This window comes from Cynara cardunculus (genome assembly GCF_001531365.2).
Source record: "Cynara cardunculus var. scolymus isolate 2C chromosome LG 7, CcrdV1, whole genome shotgun sequence".
Classification (NCBI taxonomy): Eukaryota; Viridiplantae; Streptophyta; class Magnoliopsida; order Asterales; family Asteraceae; genus Cynara; species Cynara cardunculus.
In genome coordinates this window covers 910,092-920,894 of record NC_037534.1, presented here as the reverse complement: position 1 = coordinate 920,894, position 10,803 = coordinate 910,092, and positions in this window count along the sequence as shown.

The following is a 10,803-nucleotide window of genomic DNA, read 5'->3' as shown; positions in this document are numbered from 1 at the left end:
GTGATGGTGAAATCGGGTCAACACTAGAATCTACAGAATATTTTCCGTTATCTTTATATGATTTCAATATATTCCATGTTCCCGTGTTCGTGTACTATCTACTTGGTTTCTACATTGCATAAGATAGCAATTAGTATGCATACACACACACACACACGTCAACCCGTTTTTTATGTTGTTTTTCGTAGTGTCCCTTCTATGGGGTCGTTTGGTCAAATGACTTTCTGGCAAGTTTTTATTAAATCTATGACCTTTTGAATGTCAGGTTTGAAAATATCAATATGTAACAGAAGAATGTCTAGAAATCTGTCACATGTCGTACGACAGTGGATTTAAAAAGCACTTGTGGAGAGGTCTAATGACACCCCATTTCTTTTCTTGTTATTTCATGGATTGGGAGTTTTACACCTTTATATATATGTGTGTGTGCGCGCGAGCAAAGAGCACATAAAGTCATCCGATTCAATTAAAACCGACCGACCATAATCGGATATCCAATTGTAATCGGATCCAGAATTTCAACTTCCAAATCGGATCGATCAGTTCTTGGATGGCAATCCAATATCCAATAAAACCGAACCGATCCAATGACCATCCAATTAATAACTATATATAATTATTAACATTTTACAATATTTTTTTTAGTTGATATCTATGTACATTGTTTTTTAATAACTTAAGAAAATATATGAATAATCGATTGAAATGATGGATTAATTGGTTGAGTATTGGATTAATAGATTAGACGAATCCAATCCGTTCCAATGGATAACCAATAGATCATCCAATAGATGAAATCGATTCGATCCAATCATCCTTTGGATTTGGATTGGATCAGATCTACCTAAATCCATTGGATTTCATCCGATGAACACATCTCTCTCTCTCTCTCTCTCTCTATACATACATATATATATATATATATATGGGAGCGATCAAATGAAAACCACTCAATTTGTAAAAACCGTAAAAACTTCATTCCACCAATCATAATTTTTTATTTTGTTAATTTTTTTGTAATTATGAGAGGTTGATTAATCATTTTTATTGTGTAGGATGTTAATCATGAATATTATCATCTTCGTGATTTTAATTTTAAAGAAATACATGAAACAGTTTCATTAAAATTTCATTAAGTAGTATATGAAACAATTTCATAACCATATATGAAACAACTTTATCAAAAAAAGTATTGTATGAAACAATTTCACAAGATTAAACAATTTCATGAAAAAAATTCATAAGATTAAGACGGATGATAGTAGTTTTTACGGTTTTTACAAATTGAAGTGGTTTTCATTTGATCGCTCATATATATATATATATATATATATATATATATATAAGATTCTAATTTATTGTCATTTAGGTATGTAATCTCAAAATCAGATTTTAATTAAATTTATGACCTCATGAACTATTAGAAAAAATATTTCATACTCATGAGAACGGTCATGGGTTGTATTAAAATCTAATTTAAGTGATATACCTAAACGATACCTTCTAATTTCGTTCATGTTTGAGTAGATTAACATGCCAACTTTGCGGCTCTTTACTACCCGTTGACCGCTTCTCTTACTGGGTAAGCATCGGTTACCCAGTAAAAGGGGAATGTCGTTTACCAACACACTCTGAGCTACAAATATGCTAACCAATAAGGAAGGAGTTGTGTTCTGACTCATGTGGCACTTACAGAAACACTTGGTAAACAACCATTAATTTTCAATCAACACTTATCCAATGTGTTTTAATTGATCAATCGGTGCCATGTCATCTTAATGTTGGTTCATATGCCATTTGACACTTGGTAAACATTTCGTCAGTGTCAGTGACGGAGCTACATGTAATTTAATGGGGTTTCTTGACCCAATCAAAAGTCTAAACACTCTAGATTTGGCTTAACTTGATTTCTATTTTGGATAACATACTTTTAAAACTTTCATTTTGGTATCTAAGATGTAAAGTTTTAAACATTTAAGTACCGGGTAACCGGTTGATGTATTAACCGGTTATCATGCTGATGTAGCGAGTGTTATGGTATCCAACTCATATTATTTGCTTACGTGGTTACTGGTTAGTGACATAAATTTTTTTAAATCTAAAATTAGTATTTCAACCGGTTACTCGGGTACTTAAATGTTTATAAATTTACATCTTATGTACCAAAATGAAGTTTTGAAAGTAAGTTACCCATAATAGAAATCAAGTTAAAGTACCTTACTTTTTTCATGCAATTTACCCTAAAAAATAATTTTAACATTTATAAATGGCTTGGTTTCACAGTCAAAGAACTTCAGTCAGTTTTTACAAGACCCCATACATTTGATTGTTTTTTCCACCAAAAACAAAAGAAATAAATCCATCTCAGTATCCCGTGTATTGTTCTGTTAAATCCATTTTAATATTATTCATATCAAATTCCAGTTTTTTGTATTGTTTCATTAAATTCATCTCAATATCTTGTTATTTTAGCTATAAACTGGTTTATCATGTGTTAATTGTTGTATATGCTTAAAGTCTCAAACCAGTTATCTAGAGATAAAATATATAAAGTTATGGCATAATTTGCTTTTCGGTTTAACCGAAGTAGTAAAATAATAAATATAACTGAGATGTTTAACCCGAAAACCAGATAACCTGAAACTATTTTGGTTCGGATGGGGTATTCAGCTTCAGAAACTTTTTGACACTCTTAAGTTTGATCTCAGTCATTTAAATTTCTAGATCAACCATTGGTCAGCGCTCAGTGACAGACCTATAGTGGTGCATACGGTGACACGTGTCACCATATTATTCCTCCGTCGAAGGGTAAAAAAAAATTAGGTTCGTGAAAGATGCAACCGTATTAATTTGTTGTGTGCCGTCGTATGTATTTCGAAACTACAATGAGAACAAGTTTTATTTGGTAGAGTTGGTTTACAAGGCTTTTATTCCACCCCATACCCAAGTTCAAATCGTGTTAGTGTCATTTTCTTAGTCAAATGGTGCCACCGATTGAAATTTTTTTCGTACATTTGTTTTTTATAGTCAAATAGTGCCACCATTTGAATTTTTTCTCTATAGTATTTTCTTATAGTCAAATGGTACCACCATTTGAAATATTTTTTGGGTCCGTCCCTGTCGGCGCTTACCCAGATCGCATTCTTATTCAACGCTTGTCCAATTTGTTCTGTTTGGTCGGCCCATGCATGTCATCATGATGTACAAAAACTATTGAACCAATTAAGCCCGGATTATCGATATCCTTGTGTAGATACATCCAATCTTGCTTGAAAGAAAGATCGATCGACTTTTAGCAAGAAAGTAAGAATCTTGGAGATTCTGGGATGAAATACTTTTGACCAATCTAAGGGCCAAGAAGATTCGAGGTCCGAAAATATACCCAATAAAAGGAACAAGAAGTGAAAAAGTATGTAGCATATTTTTTGCTTGGATACCATTGACATTGGGTCCATGTCTTTCTATGGGTTTTGTTTTCGGCTTTCATCTTTTACGGATCGAATGTCAAAGGCCTAAACGTATTTGTCTGATATACGAGGTGATAAAAGATTATGCGGTCAAAGGAAGGCGATGGTGCCTAACGGTGCCATGTGTTGGATACAACGGGTTTTTGGTTAAAATGGGTTTTTAACAAGTTTAAGAATATCATTGTTTAACGGAAGAATGTCGTGTTGGAAAATCGTGGGTTTAGAAAGTATGTGTGTATAGAAGCACTCGGAAAATACTGTTGTCATTGTGGTGGAAACTGTTAAAATAACGTACGTTTCTCCTCAATATTAAGTTTTAGAGATTTCTTCATAGTTTTAAATTTCCAGTGGTACATTTTCTATCAAGAACCCATATAAATCAATAATGTATTAAGAATTGCTAGAAGTGTGCTCGCATAATATAGCGATATATATCTTCATTTTAATGTTTCGTTTTGTTTTTTTTTTTATCTTATGTCGATATAATACGGTTTTTAGTGGTTTTGAGAAAGCGGTAATGTTTTTATTTTTGAATAAAATATAAATTTAAGTATTTATCATAAAATTTTGGAAAAAATATATCGATATTAGTATCAAATTTACTGTTTAAAGTTATGAGTTTTTTTTGCAATTTATTTAATTAAATATTTTATTTATAATTAGATTAATAACAAAGTAATTTATCAATCCTTTAATAATATAATTTTTTATAAAAAAGATAATGATTAAGTATTTTGTTATAACTAATGATTATCCTAATTATATTTTAGATTTTTTATATTCAAAATGGGATGTTTATCCCGTATTTGATTACATTTATCTATAGTTAGTTACACAAATTTAAAAATGAAGCTTTAATAAGTTGTATTTGAATACAGGGTAAAATATAACAGAATTCATGTTAGTTTTTAGGGAAAACTTTTAGTGAATTTTCACATTTTGAATTATTAAGACCAGCAAATTGTCAATTAAAACGAGGCAAGTAACATGTTTTTCTGATTGTAACATACTGCTTTATCAGAATTCGAATCTCGATGAAAACAAAGCCTACAATGTGGTACGAACAGAATGTTGAATATGTCAGCTTGACCTTTGGGTTGTTTTTTTCGTCAAGCACCTTCGCTTCTTTAGGCCTTGAAACCCTCCTTTTTCGTTTTCGAATATATGAAAATGAGAACGAATCTGTTGATGTACTTTTTCTATACTTTCGATAACACGCAAAGCAATAGAATTGCGTAAGATGGGAGCAAACAGTACCGATTAGTCAAAACTCTAGACGTATATATTTTACAATTAATATTTTTTTACCATTAATTAAAATTATATGAGGGTATTTTAAAATTAAATTATTAAAGTTATAGCATGAGACTCTTTGGTTATACGTGTTGAGATCCATTTGTCACTTTAGCCGCTTAAAATTTTACTTGCAACGATGTTTTTCCTTTACTTTTTGGTTACACATTTGTTAATTAATTGCTAGTGATCAAGTTTATATATTTACAAGAGTTACACTTTTTAGGCCCGTTAGTCCATGGGCAAGCCCGACCAATGCCAAGTTGTCAAGCCCACCAAAAAAAGGTTTGAGTTTACAATATTAGACCCGTTGGACAAAGAAAACAAGTTAACCCCTACTCGAACCCAGTACAGACCCACAAATGGTCACTTTAAAATGGCCCACTATATTACAAAATGATTAGTCTAGGTTAACCACTTTGACTTATGTTCCAAAAGCAATTAATGTTGTCATAAAATGGATGAAAAGAAAATTGTGCCAAAAGATGTACACATCCAACAATACTATTTTTGAAATTATTTGAACATCCCATGTTTGTTCTGTTTTAGTTTTTGACTCATTATATACAATTAGAGATGACCAAACGGGTCTGGTTTGGCTTGGAACCAGCCCGACTCAGGGCCGACTAAGATCGGTTTGGGACCGACAGTCTGGGACTGGTTATGATATTCCATTAGAAACAAGGCCCGACCTGACTTGATTTTTTTATTTAAAATATGTTTATAAATATATTTTTATGTATATTTTTAAATGAAGTGTATTTGATTGAAGATCAAATTGTACTTTTTAAGTGTATTATGATAAAAATGTATTCTTTAGTGTATTCGATTGACTCATTTAAATATTCTAAAATATATTTGATTGACCAAATTGTTTATAACAAAAACGTGGTTTTTTAGTGTTTTTGATTGACCTAATTGTAATTAAAACGTATTTGCTAGTGTATTTGATTGATTAAATTTTTCAAAGAATATATTTTATATATTAAAAATCAATTTTAAACAAATAAAAAGAAATTAAGTGGGACCGATTTGGGCCCCGTCGGGACCAGGCCCAGTTCTCATAATTGGGCCTTCCCTTTTTGACCGGGAGAGGTCCGAATTGTCACGGTCTCGGCTCGGGACTGGTTTTTGACCATGTCTAACTATTATACTTCTGTGTTTTTTTTCCTGTAAATATATGGGGTCGTGTTAGATAGGGTTCTAATGTAAGATATACAAGGTTGCGTTAGAGAGTGTTCCAATATGAGGGACCGTTTACCAAACACTTCCCCAATAAGCGCTTATCAGTAAAATTTAATACTATCAATTACCTACCGGGTAAGATTTTAGTCCATCAAAACGATATCGTAAGCAATAATTTACCCGATAAGTGCTTACCATGGTAAGAGTCATCGTCCTCACTTACCGGGTAAGACTTTTGGTCATTGTCTCGCTTTTACCGGGTAAGATTATTGATCCTTGTTATATTCATTCGATAAGATAATGTGACTTGGTAAGCGGTTACTCGGGTAAGCGTTTGGTAAACGGCCCCTGAGACATGGAGCAGAATTCACAGTTTTTTTTTAACTCGATATATGTTTTAGTTTTTAATTGGTTATACACTTTATCCGTCTCAAAATAAGTGTTTACATTTCTATCTTAATTTGTTAGAGCATCTCCAACAGATTCTCCAAAATAAAGAAGTAAAAAGTGAAAGTCCGGAAAAAAAATTATTTTTGTCTTCAACAGATTCTCTATTTTAGATATTACATAATTAATTATTATTCCTCTTCAAAACATTTAAATTCAAACAATCTCATTGATAGAATGAATAAAACATCATTCTCTCTCATAAAGTAATCATTTTTTTTGATAATTTTCTAAATTTGGAGAATTCTCTGTTCTTCTCTCTCATGTTTTCTTCATTTTGGAGAAGGTTTTGAGAAATCTGTAATATATAATATTTATATATCGTAAATAGAACAAATAAACTCACACACTCTTCTCACAATTGGTAAGGTTTGAACTTCTGACCTCCTAAGAGGCTAAAGATTTACATAGCACTAGGCCAAAGACCCTTTGATTGTGATGGAGAAAATTTATATTGCTGTTATTGATGGTAAAAATATCATTTAGTCAATTAAAAAGTGTAATAATTATACATTTTTATGGTAAAATTATAATAATTACATATTTTTATCATAAAGGACTAGAAGGATACTAGCGTAATGAAGCGAGATGCATCGAGATAATATTTCGTTTTGTTTTTTTTTTTGTCTCTATCGATATAATACGATTTTATGTGATCCGGAGAAAGCGATAATGTTTTAATTCATAAAAATTTGAGAAAAAATTATACTGATATTAGTATCAAATTAACTATTTAAAACTTCTCATTTTTTATGTAATTTCTTAATTCAAATTTAATTTAAGTTTAATAACGAAATAATTTATTTTTGGTTTAATAATATAATTTTTATAAGGATAAGAATTAAGTATTATGTTATAAGTATAACTTAATGATTATCCTAATCATATTTTAGATATTTTATATTTAAAATGAGATGTTTATCAAGTAATTGATCATGTTTATCTACAGTTAGTTACACGAATTCAAACATAAAATTTTTATAAGTTGTACTTACGCACAATAATCTCAAATTTTAAATAATACTTAATACATAAAAACAATTTTTTAAAAGTATTTATCAAATATTTTATAATATACTATAGATATAAATGTTTATTTTTTAGATTTTGATTTTTTATTTGTAAATTTTACAAAAAATTATTTTGATAAGTGGTCAACGATCACGTGCACCGGCATGGTTCTGACTGTGTGAAACCGACTTCTTGGTGCCAGCAAAGTCAACCATCATCGACCACCCTGTACTGCATTCCAACTAGGTGTGTGTCATAGGTGTTAAACGTTTAAATAAATTTATATTTAAAATAAATACAGTTCGATTTTCTATAGAATTGATTAAAATAATTAATTTTTTAATCAAATTCAATTTTTAGTCATTTTTATATTAAAATATTATTTGTTTATTTTTTACTTAGTTTTATTAAAAAGTATTATCTGAATCATTAAAAAGTGAATTTTGTGTGATAAAAAGAAGTCTGTTTTTTAGTGCTTTTAAAACCTTCTGAATAATTTTGTATTATGGATCTCGTTTAACTATTCAGTACTCTAATTTCATTGTAAACAATTAGATTAAAATAAGAATTTGACTGAAAAATAACTAAAAATTAAATTTGGTTAAAATTTTAGCTATTTTGATCAATTTCTAATGATTTTCCCATTATTTTTATATCTAAATTTTGATTTTATAAATAATTAATATACTGAAATATAATTATAAAAAATATATTATTAAATAATACATTTTTTATAAGAAACACAACAACCTTATTTTGGTGAAATTGTGATTTTTATAAGAATACATATAAAATGCATGGAAATTAGGGTTGTCTTCATCTAAGACCAACTTGTTTTAATGAGATATGTAACACCACATTTCTACATTTGAAATTTCACGACAATTCATGGTGAAGGTAAAAAAAATCCGAAACTTCACAGCAAAAACATTGTGAAGTTTACCTTCACATTGTTTTGTTGTGAAGTTTCAATTATAAAAAAGTGGTCTCACAAGTCTCATGAAAACATGTTGGTCTCACATAATCACAGGTCATGGTCACCAACCACCTAAGCCAACGTCCACACCGTTCAACATCAACCATTAATCTGGAGAGTTTAACATAACTATTGAAACAAACTTTTCTCAAATCAATAAAATTTATAAAATACATCATCTGTTAGAGATACTCTAAAATAATATATATTATTCTGGGTAAATTTAGTTAATATTCGATTATTCTTATTTCAAATCAATTTTATCTGATAAAAAGGGTTTTCATTCTACATATTATTGGTTTATTTCGATATAACATTGTGTCATTAATATGATTTGAGAACATGACAATTGACATCCAAGTCTTTAGAGCATCTTCAACAGATTCTTTAAAATGAAGGTTTTGTGGATTTTTGTTCTAGCAGATTATTCAAAATGGAGTTTTTGATATAAAGATTTTGACAATTTAACATACATTTTTGCTTTAACAGTTATTGTTATAATGTATGTTAAATTGGAGGAATAAAGTGAAAAATGATATACACTTCCAAATTTAGAGAAACATCTAAACTCATATTTAAATTTAATAAATAATATTTAATTAGAAGAAATAAATAATATTTTATTAAATGTATTAATTTTTTTAATAATATAGTTAATGATAAAACTGTTAAAATAGAGTAGTTGTTGTTAGATGTACTATTTTTAGAGATTTTAATTATACTAAAATAGAGAAAAACGACATTTTAACAATTTTTTTGCTTGAATTCAAATATGAAGCTCTAATAAGTTGTATTTATGTACAATTTACTTGTAGTCTTACATTTTAAGTAATATGTATCATTAAACAGTACTTCGTGCATAAAAAATGATTTTTAAGAGTTTTTGTCAAATGCTTTATAATATAGTATAGATATTGAAATGACAAATTGCATAAAAAAGTAGCGTACATTAACTTGATTCCTATTTTGGTTAACATATTTTCAAAACTTTCATTTTGGTACCTATGATGTAAAGTTTTAAACATTTAAGTACCGGTGTAACAAGTTAAAGCATTAATCGGTTACCATGTTGATGCGGCGAGTGATGTGGTATAATATCCAACTCATTATTATTTGCTGATATGGACATCTTAATCTAATCGGTTAATACTTCAACATGTTTAACCGGGTACTTAAATGTTTAAAATTGTACATCTTATGTACCAAAATAAAAAGTTTTGAAAGTATATTACCCAAAATAAAAATCAAATTTAAATTACGTTATTTTTTCATACAATTTATCTATATTAAAAATGCTAAACTTTTTTATTATTTTTATTTTTAATTTTAAGTAAAAACGGCCAAAAACTATATTGAAACAAAAGTGAGCGTGCGGTTGGCATGGCGGGACGGTGTTGATGGCAGATAACTCCCCTTCCTCTGCCTTCTAACATCCACCGCCCACTCTCTCTCCTCCACTATCCCTCCCTACCTCCATTTTCCCTTAATCACATTATTTCATATTTACACTTCCAATTTCTTACAAAAACCCTCCATGTTTGATGAAATTTATGCCATTTGAATCCTCCAATTTCCGCCATTATCATCACCTTCATCCTCAATTTCAAATACCTTCCCATCCCTCATTGTTTTTTCCACACACGTCAACAAGGGTTCTACACAAATTCCGCCATTATCATCATCTTCATCCTCAATTTCAAATATCTTCACATACAGCAACAAGGGTTCTACACAGATTCCGCCATTACAGGAAACTTGCGTACAGAAGAGATTGGATTCAGATTCTTCCTTTCGCTTGATTATTAGGGTACGTGATCAATTCCTTTGCCTCGTTTTGAATTCCTTTACGTATCGCCTTCTGATTTCTTCATACATCGAATTCAAGTACGAGCCCTCTGTTTTCATAAGATATGAATCGTAACTGCTCTTACATTTCGAAGAATTAGGTGCTAATCCTTGATATTTTCTTAGTTTTCTGATTTCTAGCAGTTGTTTATCGATGAATGTGCTTGCGGTTCCATGTTTTTTTATCAGCGATTGAAGTTTGTTTTCGGATAAAAATTTGGGACGAGTGGTAACTGTTCCTTAATTTCGACAAATTAGGTGTTAAATGCCTTCTGGATTTTTCAGTTTTGTGGTTTATTGCGTTAATCCATTGATGAATGTCATTGAATTTCGATCCTCTTATCAGAAACTGAAGATCGTTTCGGATAATCTGTGTGTAGGTTTTGATTCCAAATGTAAATTGATGGGTGTTCAAATTCTTTTGAAAATCCATTTTATTTTCTGAAATTTCTGTGCATGAATTCTGGGGAATAGATATAGAATTAGAATTATTTGATCAAAATGAGGAAATCGCCATGAAATTAGCTTCATTATCCATGAACATGAAATGCTTTTTTTTTCTGTGATTACTTAGGAAGG